The sequence below is a fragment of the Hyperolius riggenbachi genome, chromosome 6 (genome assembly GCF_040937935.1).
Source record: "Hyperolius riggenbachi isolate aHypRig1 chromosome 6, aHypRig1.pri, whole genome shotgun sequence".
NCBI lineage: Eukaryota > Metazoa > Chordata > Amphibia > Anura > Hyperoliidae > Hyperolius > Hyperolius riggenbachi.
This window is the reverse complement of record NC_090651.1, coordinates 171583425-171600558: the sequence shown is the minus strand read 5'-3', so window position 1 is coordinate 171600558 and position 17134 is coordinate 171583425. Positions and strand designations below refer to the sequence as shown.

The 17134-nt window shown below is 43.7% G+C and overlaps 1 long non-coding RNA gene across 1 annotated transcript; it reads left to right on the top strand.

The window, feature by feature from the left end:
- The first annotated feature begins 1070 nt into the window (after positions 1-1070).
- Positions 1071-9322, top strand: LOC137521238 (uncharacterized). The gene is made up of 2 exons (XR_011022082.1): positions 1071-7620; positions 8133-9322. It is a non-coding gene; the product is annotated as an uncharacterized lncRNA (long non-coding RNA).
- Positions 9323-17134: the final 7812 nt, after the last annotated feature.

Sequence of the window (17134 nt, the reverse complement as noted above, 5' to 3'; positions counted from 1 at the left end):
CAGGCAAATTTGTATTTGGAAAATTTGGGGAAAATTTAAATGGAATGATTTGAGTATTTACTTTTTTTTCCTCTTTGCGGAACATGGCAACAGCTTCTGATCTCATACTTCACTACATCATAAGGGCACATGTTGGAGTTGCTCAGCTGCATTATTGTGAGTACATCTTCTCACTATGGAAAAAAACATAGTTCTCAAGATTTTACTAAGCAAAGTCACATTAAGAAACTAGAGAAGAGCAAGTGATTTATAGTGTTGAAATCCTCAGAAACTTAATGTAAATGCAGGGATTCTATTTTTTTTTAATCAGAAAGAACATGCATGGGGGAGGTAACAGTCACAATAATTGAGATAAATCAAATATTTGACCCACTAATTTTGCCAGCAAACCTAAGTGGGTCAATTACTCTGTCCATACTGACTCGTGCCCCGTTGACTCAAATCTATTGTGTACTAGAGTAATAGATGTGCTATAAAATGAGGAGTTTTTCTGGTGCATCTCCTGACAATGTCTGAGAAGGTCCATGACGATCACCACACTAAGGTGACGAACGTCTTCGGCCTAGGGAAAGGATGAGACCAGGAGCCCTTATGGTGCAGTAACTTTAGAACAAGTGGATTGTATAATAATGTGGGTAATGAATACTCACAAAGGTGGGTTGCCCTGATGCAACCAATGACAATCGCATGCGGAAAAAACCCGTTTCCGCTCGGTGTTCTGGAACACTCTGGGTCCAGACGGTCGCTCTCCTCCAATGGTCCTATATACTGGTGGGAGGTCTCCCAAGTAATATAGTGGCACCTCAAAAGAGGTATGGGATACGGAGGCAAGTCGGTGGAGGCGCCCTTAAAACTTATTAAACCAATATAGGGTATTCTAATAAAAATAAAAACATAAAAAATAAATAAAAGAGGTATCTTACCTCATCAAAAGACTCACATAGGTGAAAAAGGGAGTCTTTATTAAAATTAAAGGGTTCAGCTGTAGACCACGCGATTCACGGGACACAGCCCGCTTCATCAGGTTAATAAACAGAAACCATAATTGCCAGCCGTACAGTGCGGGGGCGCATATATAGTGCGCCCCTGCACTGCACGGCTGGCAATTCCGGTTTCTGTTTATTGACCTGATGAAGCGGGCTGTGTCCTGTGAAACGCGTTGTTTACAATCTCCACACAAATGCATTACTAACAAAAACCAAATGTCACATAAACGTGCTTGTGATGTATTTAACAAATGCATTCTTTTCTTGGAGCAAAATTATGTTGTAATTACAAAAGCATCTGGCTCACTTTTAGTACAAAAAAGTAAATGCAGATAACATTAAAAGATGCTAATGTAAGAATCTATACGTTGGTTGCTATTGGCAACAACACTAAGCCTTTGTTCGGCACCATATCACAGGAAGTGTGATAACTTGACTTTCATCACAGCATACAGCATAGGAGATAGGACTTCGTAGACGTCGTCAAAGTTCAAGAGTTTATTTGTAAAACAAATATACAGATATGTTCAGTAGCAATATCTAACCTCGGCAAAGCAAACAGTCTGTAGAATCTTATGCGTTCCTTGCATACTTGATCTATCCCTAATAGCTAGATCAGGCCTCTCTTAGTTACATCTATGCTAATTGCATTTAGGCATATATACAGCATACAGATCATGTAGAATAAAGTAGAAACAGAAGTGAAAGTCATCAGTCAGAAGTAGCCCCCTCAGGAGCCCACGTTGGCTCTCATACTGAGTTCTAAAGCGTTAAATGTGACATCATCTGAGCAGGGACGGATCAATAACTCATCGCCTGCTTTTGGCTGATAAGAACCCGTGATATCATGACAAGCACAGTCTTTACTGCGCATGCCCTGGAAAATGCCATGCTCCAGTGACCTGTACCTTAATCTGAGAAGAACAGTTGTTTACCTTTAGGAAATATGAAAACACTCGATGTTTACTGAAAAGACTGCCTCTATGTCTGCACACCAGAGGACAGATAAAACCCTCTGGCCTTGTAGAAGCAGAAACACACTGTTCTGCAGTGATCCTAGAAATCCTCATTAAAGGTAGATTATGCACATCAAGTCTTTTAACTAAACTCAGTTAAAGTAAGTGAGACCTACGAATTCAAGCATAAAATACTTAAATTCTAACAGCCCCCCTGAAAAGGCTTGATCTGCAGATCCCTTCTTCTGGTTCAGACAGTACCTATGATTCTTTTCTTTTATGTTTCACTTTTCGATGCTCATGCTCACACACTTTCTCTGCTCTAGGTGGTTATCCCTGGGAGAGAGAGCAAGACCTCTTGGCCTCCTTTTAACCAGGCTCTTTAGGGATGCCCTACTTCTAGGACCCTATTGACCAAACTTTCCACATTTGCGTCACATGCGTATCCCTTACAAAGTTGCATGTTCATAGAAAAGTGAAACTTGTTTGTCTGTTAAGCAACGGAGCAGTGCCAGGTGTCTTCTAAAGAAACGCCTTTAAACAATCAGCTCCATCCTCATAGGTACTGCTAAAAGCTAGATACCTAACCTTGTATATCGCTTAGCTTGGAAATATTGGCTTATGGGATTGTTTATCTGACACCAATCTCTTAACCATGTTGATTTGTTTGCGTAATTTTACACACAAACTCACCTGTGTAATGATGCCTATGATTGTCATCCCCATCATGATGACTAGTGGGTGTAGAAAGAAGTTTTGAACTGCAGAGGCCCAGTCCGAGTGTCCCTGGAACATCGCCAGAAACCTTCTCCACCAGGTCAGACTGGAACTCACCTAATTATATTTGTAAATAGATGAAGAAAGATGGAAGCTGGCACTGCTGCAGGTGGTCAATTTAATGTCGTAACATTGTAAGTACAAATGTGCAATAGTGCAACAGACATGCAAGTTACAATTGGTGAGGCACATACCCTGTGAGAGGAGGCATAGGTGATGGTGGGTGCTGGATGCCTGACGGCCGTTTCGCGCTAAACAGCGCTTCTACGGAGGCTACAAACATGTGGGCAATGGCTTCTGGGTATATATCATCCAGAGCCAGCGTGTGACGTCACTTCCGTTGGTAGCGCCGCCCCTACTTCCGCAACGTGTGTGCGCGTACACATTGACGCATGTACGTCGCCGCACATGCATCACATGCGTACAAAAATCCGCATAGCGCCACTAGTGTACGCATGTCCAATGGATACATGCGTACTGCATTATTATGCATGGCGTATGCGGAAAGTTGGTTGCAATACAGGGAGAAAGTCTCCCTCTAGTGGCCAAAAAATAGATGGCACTCAGTCCAGCCACATCCACACCTCAGGCTGGAAAGAAAGGAAAATGAGAAAAGGAGCAGGAAAACAAAAAAGGAAAAATGTAGGGAGAAAAGACAAGATGGTGAATAATAAGATCAGGGGGACCTGAATATAGAAGTGAGTAACCCTTAGTGTCGATGTGACTGAATGGTGCTTAATCAAAAATTCTTTCAGTGGACATACTTAGGCAAAAGCCTTATTTGTGCAGTAAGTTACATTAAAGTGCATATGCTAGATGCAAGAAGGAACATGGGGGGCAAAAAATGAAAGGGACAATAAAATTGCCCACGTCCCTAGGTGAGCATTCACCTGGGGCTGAGCAAACGTGGATAAGATAAGGGATTGGGTGAATCAGTGGATTTGTACCACATTCATTAATAAAGACAGCATAGAGAACCATTAAACATTACGAACTGGATAATACATATATGACTACAACAGGCAAAAGGAGTCTAGGGGTCCCAAAAGCAAGATAGATCGGTATAGTCATTGAGACCCAAAGGTCCCATGGCCTCTGACTGTAGGATTAACATTGCTTCTTCCCTTTTTAAGCGATTTTCTCTGTCTCCGCCCCTGGACAGAGGCGGGACATGGATGATTCCTGCAAACTTCAATTTCGTGTGATCATTTCCATGGCTTTCTCGCATATGTTGAATCACCCTTGGGGAGCCCTTTCCGGATTTCAATGAATTGTAATGCTCCCTAAAACGTTCATTAATAGATCTAGTAGTCTCCCCTATGTAGAACCTTCCACAGGGGCACCACATTGTGTACACAGCATATTGTGTTTGGCAAGTAAAAAACTAACGCACAGTGCGTCGAAGTGGGCCAATATGAAATTAGCAACCCACCATCATCTGGCAGCACGACTTGCAATGGCCACACCTGTGGTTCCCCTTGGGCCCTCCTTCTCGCAACCAATCGCTTCCACTTGTTGATCTAAACTCACTTCTGCTCACTATAGAGCCTATCGTGGGTGATCTTCTAAAAGAAAAGAGGGGTCCTTCGGCCACAATAGGTTTTAAGATAGGGTCTCTAGTCAGGATATCCCAATTTTTCTGAATCACTTTCTTTACATGGTCGGCCATGTTTGTGTAGCCAAACGAAAAAGGAATCCTTTGTTGTGTAGAAGAGTTTATTGATTTCCTCCTCAAAAGATCTGATCTTGGCTTGCGATTGGTTTTAGTAAAGGCCTCTTGAATCTCCTGTTCTTTGTATCCTCTAGCTAGCAGCCTCACTCCCAATTCCTCAGATTAATGGCGGAAATCCGCATCATTGGCATTGTTGCGGTGTAATCTGAGGAACTGGGAATAGGGCAAGGTCCGAGTCACATGGGCAGGGTGGAAACTTGATTTGTGTAAAACCGCATTGCTTGCTGCAGGTTTTCGATATCCTTTGGGTATTAAGCTATCTCCTCTGACTACCAGCTCAAGGTCAAGGAAAGCAATTTTTTCCGAATGGACAACAGCTGTAAAAGCCATATTAATAAGATTACAATTAATATAAGCTAGAAAATCAAAAAAGGATTCACGAGTCCCGGACCAGAAGACCAAAATGTCAAAACCATTTTCTGTCAAACAGAAAAGCATTGTGGGTCAATACAAAGCAGAGGCAATCACAAATAAAGTCTTTCGGTACCGTAGTCATTTCAGTTTTGTCCAAAAAATGGCGAACGGCAATTATGCCCAAAGAATGCGGTATACGGCTGTAAAGACTTTCGACGTCAATGGTGGCCAGAAGGTCACCCGTTTGCCATTTCAAACCCTCAAGGCCCCTGAGCACGTCCATGGTGTCCCAGAGGTGAGAAGGTATTTCCTCCAGGAGAGGCCTCAGGACGTGGTCCAGATACCTAGACAACCTCTCCGTGGTCGACCCCATGCCAGAGACAATGGGCCGACCAGGAGGGCTGGTCCGGGACTTGTGAACCTTGGGTATATGATACCAAATGGGTTTGGTAGGATGGGAAGGAATAAGGCCACTCGCTAACGCTGGGGGTAGGGCTCCTACTTCCACCCCTTTCCTCAGAAGGGATCGTAATTGATCTAAAAAGCGGTTGGTGGGATCTCCTATTAGAGGTTGGTATGTTGTCTTGTCTTTCAACTGTCTTAAGGCTTCTACGCGGTATTGTTGCGCAGACATAACCACAATTGTCCCGGCTTTGTCCGCTCTTTTAATTTGTAAATCCGGTCTCGACCGTAACCATTTAAGTGCATGTTTCTCTTTGTCTGTAATGTTATCCGTCGCCTTGGGATATAACTCTGCTTTAAGTTCGCGTTCAACCACTTTCTGGAAAATATCCAAACTAGATCCTGGTTGCACTAGGAATGGTGCTAAGGATTTGCAAGGTTTAAATTTGGGGAGTTCTGGTATCACTGAAACTTCATTGCTATCTGCTTCGTTGAATGCATTATCTTCCAGTTCAAACAGGAGTTCAAGATTCTTAAGATCCTGTTCGTTCCATACAATCTGAGGACTGAAGCCTAAAGGGCGCACCTGTGAATTACCCCACCCATATTTTCCGATTTGGCATCTATCAACTTGCGTTTGGCGAAATGCAATTGTATGTTAAGACGTCTAATATTTTTGTAGAGGTCTACTTTGAAGTTTGAAAAGTCAAAATTGGTACTTAAGGAAAAATTTAGGCCTTTTTGGAGTAAGGATATGCCAGTGCCAGCTTCCATCTTTCTTCATCTATTTGTTTACATCATTGTCAGCTTCAGCACGCATCAGTGGGTGTCCAGGAAACAAGGAGAAGGCATACTTGGAAAGATCCTCACACGTCTACTGCATGATCTGCATTGAGTGGTATAACCCTGTAGTGCCAACCTTCTGCTTCCTTGTACTTGCCTAATTATATTTGTGTTCAACCTCTTTAAGATCCCCTTGATCATGGTGAAATATCACCTCTAGTTTAGTGTTCTGTTTGTTTAACCACTTCCCGACCGCCGTATGTACAATTGGCGGCCGGGAAGTGGACCCCGCAAGAACCGCCGCACGTACAAATGGCGGCGGTCCTTGTACGGGCATGGGCGGAGCGATCGTGTCATTCGTGACGCGATCCTCCGCCGGGGACTGGCTCCGCCCCCCCTCGCGATGTAACCCGCCGGCCGTTCGGAAGCGCCGGCGGGTTACTAGCATTTTTCAAATGTGCGCCCTCAGTGGCCAACCTCTTTCTTGGGTGGTGGGAGAGAGAGTATGTGTGGACGTCGTCGCTGGAACGATTCCACCCCGCCATTGCGGGGTGGCATCGTTTCATCGATGACGTCTTCATATTATGGCAAGATAGTGTGGACTTATTGCAAGAATTTATGACCACTATCAACAACAATGATCTTAATATATTCCTTACCTTTGATATTTCCCAGAAAGAAGTAAATTTCCTGGACATCAAGATTTTGAAGGGACCAGAGGGCCAACTTAACACAACTTTATATCGCAAAGCTACGGCTGTCAATAGCCTTTTACATTATTCCTCTTTTCATACTGCGGCTACTAAACGCGGTATACCGATTGGACAATTTTTGAGAGTTAAACGCAATTGCACAAATGATGAAGAGTTTGAAAAGGAAGCGAGCAAACTGGCAGATAGGTTCAGAAACAGAGGCTATCCCAATAAATATATAAGAAAGGCATGGCGGAGAGCCAGGTTTACGCCAAGAGAGAAATTGTTGCAAACCAGAAAGGTTAATACCAAATGTGAGAATTTGGTTAGATTGATTACACCTTACAACGAGAATTGGAATGAGATCTATGGTATCTTGAATACTCATTGGAGGATTTTACAGAGTGATCCTGTAATTAAAAAATTCATCACTCCAAGACCATCCCTAACAGCCAGGAGAGCACCCAGTCTCAAGGATAGACTTTGCCATAGTCATTATACGTATCCACAAAGATCATTAAGCACTAAGGGAAGTTTTCCTTGTGGAAATTGTTCCATCTGTTCATTAATGCAACCTACTAAAGGCATACGCAATCATCTGGACAACTCGTATATAATGTTACATGATTTCATAAACTGCCAGACCCCATGGGTTATCTACCTTCTTGAATGTGGTTGTACCAAAAGATATGTTGGTCAAACAAAAAATCCCCTCAAATCGAGAATACAGAAACATCGTTCTAACATCAAATTAGCATTTAGGGACTATACAGAAAATAAAACCCTTACTACTGTGGCATCACATTCCTTGATATGCCCACTGGGCAAAATGGAAAATTGGAAGGTGATCGGACTCCAGAAACTACAATTAAGCAATAGAGGTGGAAATCATGTCACTAAGATGTTGCAATGGGAATTGCGTTGGATTTATAAATTAGGTACGAGAATTCCCCAGGGCCTTAACGAAGATTTTAGTTTGGGTTGTTATTTACCACAATAATCATATCCTTGTGACGGTGCACTCCTTCGGTGATTTATTTTACTTTTCGTACTCTACAGCTTTAGGTAAGGAAGCTGGACTATTCTTGATTAATTGATCTATCTTCTGATTTTGTATATATTCTACAGCTTCAAGGTAGGGAAGCTGGACTGTCTTTAGCCTTCTTTTTCTTGTTTTGACATCCAGTTAGTGTATTTTACAGTGAAGGTTCATTTTTCTCCTCCTTGCTCACATGGTGTGAGTACATGTGAGCATACTCTTTCAATATATACCTTTTCTACAGTCTGTGGTAAGAGGACTGGACTGAATTATGGTTCTTGGGTTGAGATTGGTGCACTGTAAGGCGTACTTAAGCACTGGGTGGCTTCTTTTTATTGGATATGACATAATGTATTGATAGGATTTTTTATGAATTGATACCCATTATTATTATTTATCTTTCTGATTTAGGATGCCTCAAATAATGATATCCTATTATTTGGATCAAGTCTCATGCCCTCATTGAGCCACCCTTGATTCGTGTGAAGTACATTGCTCACAAGCTCTTCTGCCTGGATTTTCAGTGGACAGCGTTTATATATATACATTGTTTCTAAATTTATAGAGATATACAAGCTTTGTAACTTTGTAGTTAAATGTTTTATAATTATATAAAGGATAGGAGAATTTTTCCCAATCCAGATTACTTTATGTGTCGCTCTCAGGATGTTTTTGTATTTTGTTGGAATCTTTATACTTTTTTGTATATCATTAACTGTTTTGCCCACTAGATGGCGGCCACATTCTCATGGAGACTCTAATTATTGTAATTATGTGATTTTGGATGTTTTACTCTTTTTGCCCACTAGATGGCGAACTTCTTTTTCTCCATGCGTACCACATAGCCACATGCGTCTCATCATACGTATGGCTGACCCTTCGTGCTGACGTAAGACGGCACGTGGGGTCAAGCCAGTGACGCGGCCGCGTCCTCCGGGCTCCATTTAAACCGCGCCAGCTTCTCATATCAATGTCCCCTTGCAGCTTCGGCGGAACTAGTCGGACGGCGCGGGTAGCGCCCGCGCAGCCATTCCTGAGACCTCTTATCATCCATACTAGGTGAGCCTTGCTCATTTTTCATTCTCTGGCTTCCACCTTTGTTTCACTACTGCACCTTATGGGAGTCTTCCCTCTTCCATCTTATATAGTATCTTCTTCCTTTTCACCTTCCCTGTTGGTTGTCTCCACATATCATTCTATATATTCATGTCTTTTTGATGATGTTATTAATTGTTTTTTATGCACTAGCACCTTCATGATTTTGTTAGTGGTAGCTAGTCAATGTGAATACATGCTTGTTTATTAATGGTGTGTGGTTTTTCGTGGATTTTCTCTGCTATACAGTGCCATACTGCAGTACTACTTCTTGAACATTTGTTTTTTGTGGCCCTGTACAGACATTATAATATTCTTATCCTATAATTATCTGCAGAGAGGCCACGATAAGCCATATTCCATCCTTTCTATATTATATACATGCAGGGTCTCGCATATTATATTGTATTATTAGGGGCTTTTGGCCCAGGTTGGCTGCTTTGTTTTTAATTGTTTTTAAACTTGTAGTTGGCTTATGAATAAAGATTTTTGCATTTTCTTCCACATCCGGTATCTTTGCAGTTTGCTCTATTCGTTATCTTCATATTTAGGGGGGACCTCTAGTTCTTGTTTTTTGGGCGGGTTACTAGCACCCGGATCGCCGCATACAAAGTGTGTAATACACTTTGTAATGTATACAAAGTGTATTATACAGGCTGCCTCCTGCCCTGGTGGTCCCAGTGTCCGAGGGACCACCAGGGCAGGCTGCAGCCACCCTAGTCTGCACCCAAGCACACTGATTCCTCCCCCCCTGCCCCCTGATCGCCCACAGCACCCCTCAGACCCTCCCCCCTGCCCACCCCCCAGACCACTGTTTGCACCCAATCACCCCCCTAATCACCCATCAATCACTCCCTGTCGCTATCTGTAAACGCTATTTTTTAATTCCCTAAACTGCCCCCTGCTCCCTCCTGATCACACCCCACCCCTCAGATTCTCCCCAGACCCCCCCCCCCCCCCCCCCCCAGTGTACTGTATGCATCTATCCCTCTGGTCAATCACCCATCAATCACCCCCTGTCACTGCCACCCATCAATCAGCCCCTAACCTGCCCCTTGCGGGCAATCTGATCACCCACCCACACCAATAGATCGCCCGCAGATCCGACGTCAGATCACCTCCCAAGTGCAGTGTTTACATCTGTTCTCTACCCTAAACACCCACTAATTACCCCTCAATCACCCCCTATCACTGTTACCCATCAGATCAGACCCTAATCTGCCCCTTGCGGGCAACCAATCACCCACCTACACGCTCAGATTGCCCTCAGACCCCCCCTTATCAATTCGCCACTGCATTATTTACATCTGTTCTTCCCTGTAATAACCCACTGATCACCTGTCAATGACCTGTCAATCACCCATCAATCACCCCCTGTCACTGCCACCCATCAATCACCCCCTGTCACTGCCACCCATCAATCAGCCCCTAACCTGCCCCTTGTGGGCAATCTGATCACCCACCCACACCAATAGATCGCCCGCAGATCTGACAGCAGATCACCTCCCAAGTGCAGTGTTTACATCTGTTCTCTACCCTAAACACCCACTAATTACCCATCAATCACCCCCTGTCACTGCTACCCATCAGATTAGACCCCTATCTGCCCCTAGGGCACTCAATCACCCGCCCACACCCTCAGAACGCCCTCAGACCCCAGCCCTGATCACCTCGCCAGTGCATTGCTTGCATCTATTCCCCCCTCTAATCACACCTTGAGACACCCATCAATCACCTCCTGTCACCCCCTAGCACACCTACCCATCAGATCAGGCCCTAATTTGCCCCGTGTGGGCTCCTGATCACTCGGCCAAACCCTCAGATCCCCCTCAGACCCCCTTCCGATCACCTCCCCAGTGCATTGATTGCATCTATTTTCCCCTCTAACCACCCCCTGAGACACCCATCAATCACCTCCTGTCACCCCCCTAGCACTCCTATCCATCAGATCAGGCCCAATACAACCTGTCATCTAAAAGGCCACCCTGCTTATGTCCGGTTCCACAAAATTCGCCCCCTCATAGACCACCTGTCATCAAAATTTGCAGATGCTTATACCCCTGAACAGTCATTTTGAGACATTTGGTTTCCAGACTACTCACGGTTTTGGGCCCCTAAAATGCCAGGGCGGTATAGGAACCCCACAAGCAGGGCTGTGGAGTCGGTCCAAAAATCCACCGACTCCGACTCCTCAGTTTAGGATTCCACCGACTCCGACTCCACGACTCCGACTCCTCTAATTTGCATATTACAATTTTGTTGATTAAAAGTATGTAACATGAAATTCGTCTCTTAACTGCCAACGCTTAGGAATTTTACAAGACAACTGAAGTGAGAAGGATATGTAGACTACTATATTTATTCCCTTTAGACTAAAACTAGTCCTTGGTAAAAGTACTTGTAAAAGGTACAAACCGGAACAAAGAACATCTATCAGGCCCTAGGCAATGTAAGTGTGGGTACATGTAAGAATGATGTTCAGGTACTCTGCAGGGGAATGAGGAGATTGTAAACAGACAACACCTCTGTGTTCAATGTGCACAACATTCTCAGTGGATTCCCTGCAGCTCTGTGGGGAGTGCATATGTAGAGTATAGTACTACTGTGTAACAAAGTAAACCTGAGACAGATGAAATTAAAGTTTTATACATACCTGGGGCTTCCTCCAGCCGCCTCCAGGATAATCAGTTCCTCGTTGTCCTCCTCCACCACCTGGATCTTCTGCTATGAGTCCAGGTACTTGAGCCAGTCAGGCGTAGTGCGCATGCACACACTCCGCCGCCAGGAGCATACTACACCTGTGCAGCACTATTGCGCAGGTGCAGAATGTTCCTGGCTGTGGGAGCGGCATGTGGCCGGACAGCGCTGACTGGCTGAATTACCAGGACTCATAGCAGAAGATCCGGGTGGTGGAAGACAGTGAGGGACTGATTAGCCTGAAGAAGGCTGGAGGAAGCCCCAGGTATGTATAAAACTTTACTTTTCATCCGTCTCAGTTTCCCTTTAATTTGTAGTCACCAAACCAAATTTTAATAACATATCAAATTATTTGATTTCATCAGCAAAGGGAGTGCATACATTTGCATAAATCAGCATCAATGCAGAATTATTTCCATCTCATTGACCATCTCTATTAGTGACATGGCTACACATCAGGCTTTATACTTACAGCATAGATGTTATTTAGTATATATGAGATTCCGGTGTACACATCATATATACAGTCACAATCAGATATGTATATCTGACCTTAAAAATACGGGGACTGCTTTATTGAAGCAGCACAAGTAACTAATTTTGATTGGTTTATTTCATTTTTGTGGACTGAGCACAGCTATTACTGTATATATAGTGTATATATACATTATTTTTAATGACTTTTATCTGAGAAATAGAACATTTTATCATATTTTCTATTTTAACTACAGTTACAAATTCATTAGGAGTCGGAGTCGGTGCATTTTTTCCCGACTCCGACTCCAGGCACCAAAAATTGCCCGACTCCACGACTCCGACTCCGACTCCACAGCCCTGCCCACAAGTGACCCAATTTTAGAAAAAAGACACCCCAAGGTATTCTGTTAGGTGTATGACGAGTTCATAGATTTTATTTTTTGTCAAAAGTTAGCGGAAATTGATTTTTATTGTTTTTTTTTTTCACGAAGTGTAATTTTTCACTAACTTGTGACAAAAAATAAAATCTTCTATGAACTCACCATACACCTAACGGAATACCTTGGGGTGTCTTCTTTCTAAAATGGGGTCACTTGTGGGGTTCCTATACTGCCCTGGCATTTTAGGGGCCCTAAACCGTGAGACGTAGTCTAGAAAACAAATGCCTCAAAATGACGTTAGCGGAAATTGATTTTAAATGTTTTTTTTTCACAAAGTGTCATTTTCCGCTAACTTGTGACAAAAAATAAAATCTTCTATGAACTCACCATACTCCTAACGGAATACCTTGGGGTGTCTTCTTTCTAAAATAGGGTCATTAGTGGGGTTCCTATACTGCCCTGGCATTTTAGGGGCCCTAAACCGTGAGGAGTAGTCTTGAAACAAAAATGACCTGTGAAATCCTAAAGGTACTCATTGGACTTTGGGCCCCTTAGCGCAGTTAGGGTGCAAAAAAGTGCCACACATGTGGTATTACCGTACTCGGGAGAAGTAGTATAATGTGGTTTGAGGTGTATTTTTACACATACCCATGCTGGGTGGGAGAAATATCTCTGTAAATGACAATTGTTTGATTTTTTTTTTACACACAATTGTCCATTTACAGAGATATTTCTCCCAAACAATTGTCATTTACAGAGATATTTCTCCCACCCAGCATGGGTATGTATAAAAATACACCCCAAAACACATTATACTACTTCTCCTGAATACGATGGTACCACATGTGTGGCACTTTTTTACACCCTAAGTGCGCTAAGGGGCCCAAAGTCCAATGAGTACCTTTAGGATTTCACAGGTCATTTTGCGACATTTGGTTTGAAGACTACTCGTACCGGTTTAGGGCCCCTAAAATGCCAGGGCAGTATAGGAACCCCACAAATGACCCCATTCTAGAAAGAAGACACCCAAAGGTATTCCGTTAGGAGTATGGTGAGTTCATAGAAGATTTTATTTTTTGTCACAAATTAGCGGAAAATGACACTTTGTGAAAGAAAACATTTAAAATCATTTTCTGCTAACTTGTGACAAAAAATAAAATCTTCTATGAACTCACCATACTCCTAATGGAATACCTTGGGGTGTCTTCTTTCTAAAATAGGGTTATTAGTGGGGTTCCTATACTGCCCTGGCATTTTAGGGGCCCTAAACCGTGAGGAGTAGTCTTGAAACAAAAATGACCTGTGAAATCCTAAAGGTACTCATTGGACTTTGGGCCCCTTAGCGCAGTTAGGGTGCAAAAAAGTGCCACACATGTGGTATTGCCGTACTCAGGAGAAGTAGTATAATGTGTTTTGAGGTGTATTTTTACACATACCCATGCTGGGTGGGAGAAATATCTCTGTAAATGACAATTGTTTGATTTTTTTTTTTACACACAATTGTCCATTTACAGAGATATTTCTCCCAAACAATTGTCATTTACAGAGATATTTCTCCCACCCAGCATGGGTATGTGTAAAAATACACCTCAAAACACATTATACTACTTCTCCTGAGTACGGCAATACCACATGTGTGGCACTTTTTTGCAGCCTAACTGCGCTAAGGGGTCCAAAGTCCAATGAGCACCTTTAGGCTTTACAGAGGTGCTTACAATTTAGCACCCCCCAAAATTCGAGGACAGTAACCACACCCCACAAATGACCCCATTTTGGAAAGTAGACACTTTAAGGTATTCAGAGAGGGGCATGGTGAGTCCGTGGCAGATTTCATTTTTTTTTTTTTGTCACAAGTTAGCAGAAATGGAAACTTTTTTTTTTTCTTGTCACAAACTGTCATTTTCCGCTACCTTGTGACAAAAAAATAATATCTTCTATGAACTCACTATGCCTCTGAGTGAATAATTTGGGATGTCTTCTTTCCAAAATGGGGTCATTTGGGGGGTGTTTATACTATCCTGGAATTCTAGCCCCTCATGAAACATGACAGGGGGTCAGAAAAGTCAGAGATGCCTGAAAATGGGAAAATTCACTTTTTGCACCATAGTTTGTAAACGCTATAACTTTTACCCAAACCAATAAATATAGGCTGAATGGGTTTTTTTTAATCTAAAACATGTTTGTCCACATTTTTCGCACTGCATGTATACAGAAATTTTAATTTATTTGAAAAATGTCAGCACAGAAAGTTAAAAAAAATCATTTTTTTGCCAAAATTCATGTCTTTTTTTGATGAATATAATAAAAATTAAAAATTGCAGCAGCAATCAAATAGCACCAAAAGAAAACTTTATTAGTGACAAGAAAAGGAGCCAAAATTCATTTAGGTGGTAGGTTGTATGAGCGAGCAATAAACTGTGAAAGCTGAAGTGGTCTGAATGGAAAAAAAGGGTCTGGTCCTTAAGGGGGGTAAAGCCCACGGTCCTCAAGTGGTTAACCGTTGTAACAAAGTGTGGTCTTGTGTCAAAACCAGTACCCTTTTGTCCCATGGTGTTTTATCTCTCAGGATAGGCACTTCCTGTGGAGCTTTGAACTTTAGAGTTCTCTTAACAATTTGAGGAATCACGTAGTCAAACCTTAATGACTGGATCCATATGGGATCTCCGCTAACGCAATTAGTTCCCCTTGGAAGATCAGCCTTGTCGGAACAATTATGAAAATGTACCATGAATGTGTCAGTAGACATCATGTTTAAAAAAAACAAACTTTTGCTTCAGCCACCGGATACATTGGTTTGGCTTTAGGATGGATCTTTTGAATGGCAGCTGCGCATTCTGTGTTATTGAGCCAGCATGCTTCCTCACTAAATCTGACTTGCCCCGGCAAACACAGGTACTTCTCTGAGAATTGCCAGCATGACGACAAATCTACTTGTTTCACCTCTCCGTCTAGCACCAAAGAATGTTGTCCTCTCAGGTCATGGTGTAAGACGTGTGGATGAAACTACCTGGGTTTTTCCATCGGTAGGAACTAAAGAAGTAGCGGTGCATAAAGAATTGTCGCACCTTTTCCACCTGTTTACCCAGACATCTCAGTGCCTCCATGCAAAAGGTCCTTTCCCAGGAAAATCGATAAATCTCTCCTTGTCAAGTCTCAGTTGTAAAGGAGTTTTACCTTCTGATAAGGCTTGAGCCATTATCTTAAAATCCGCTGTTAACTCGGTCTGCATAGACAGGCATGCTGTTTCCCATGCAGTCCCCCTAGCATATGCAATCATCTTCTGAAGAATTATTTGAATGTGCCTTTGAGTGAAACCCTGAACTTTGTGTTGTGCGTTAACTGTTCCAAAACCAAGTTTAGATGATGTTGGGTACCCACATTCTGTTGTCCCAATGTGCCTAACTGTTGAATGACCTCTGTCATACCTTCTATGTCTACACTGTTTGCTACCCCCATTCCAGCACCCATGCCTCCCAAGATTGTATCTGCTAAATCCTGGGACCTTCTTCTGGCTACACTATTCCCTGTGGAATGTGCCCATGACCTAAAAGCCTGTACCAGGGTGGCAGCGACAGTGCTGCAGTTAGGGTAGATATTAGATATTACCCACTCTTCTAAGTTAGTCTGCCAAGTGATCAATTGAAGCTGGGCCTCCATAATAATTGGAGTCGCCCTCAGTTGATTTAACTGAAAAGGACCACTTTTTACAACTTGATGTGTATCACATGACGGTAGGCGGGGTTCCTGGGTAGTCACTGGCAGGGTGACTACCTGAACTTTAGGAGTCATGGGAACCCCCACTTTTACTGTCATGGTTCCCCTTCTCATTATGCAAGATCTATTTGGACCTTTAAACTCTAGGGACTGTGGGATGCAAAAACCGTATGTCCATGGTCCTTCATCCTCCCGGACTAAGGGCGCTATTTTTAACCACTTCCCGACGGCCGTATATACAATTGGCAGCCGGGAAGTGGACCCGCAAGGACGGTCGTATTGACAAATGGCGGCGGTCCTTGTAGGGGCATGGGCGGAGCGATCGCGTCATCCGTGACGCGATCCTCTGCCGGGGATCGGAAGCCCGGCATTTAGTCTCCGCTCGCCGGCCACTTAGCAGCGCCGGCGAGCGGAGGAACCTGCAAAAGGCAGCCAATCAAGTAGTATAAGGCACTTTGTTAGGTAAACAAAGTACCTTATACGTGCTTCCTCCTCACCTCGTGGTCTCATTGTTCCAGAGACCACCAGCGAGGAGGAAGCACTTTGTGAGTACACAGGACACAGCTCTTTTTTGCCCACAGCCACCCTGATCTCCCACCCCAGCCTTCAGACCCCCCCCCTGATCACCCCAGCAGACCCCTGCCAGCACCCTTGCACCCCTATAAACCCCCCCCCCCCACCTGCCACTAACTATTGACGCTATCCCTTAGTTTAGGTCCCTAACTGCCTCCTAGTCACCCCTGATCTCCCCCCCCCCTACCTTTAGATCACCCCCAGACCCCATCCCAGACTACCCCCCTGTATACATCTGTATACAGCTACCTTACCCCCTGATCCCCCTCTGATCACCTGTCCATCACCCCTCAGCACCCCCACCCATCAGAGCAGACCCTAACTGCCCTGCGGGGGCAACCGATCACCTGCCCAGACCCTCGATTGCCCTCATACCCCCCTCCTGATTAAATCCCCTGCTCTTTGTTTACATCTGTCCTCCCCAGCAATCACTAACTGATCTGCGATCAGTAACCCCCTGTGTCTGCCTCTCATCAG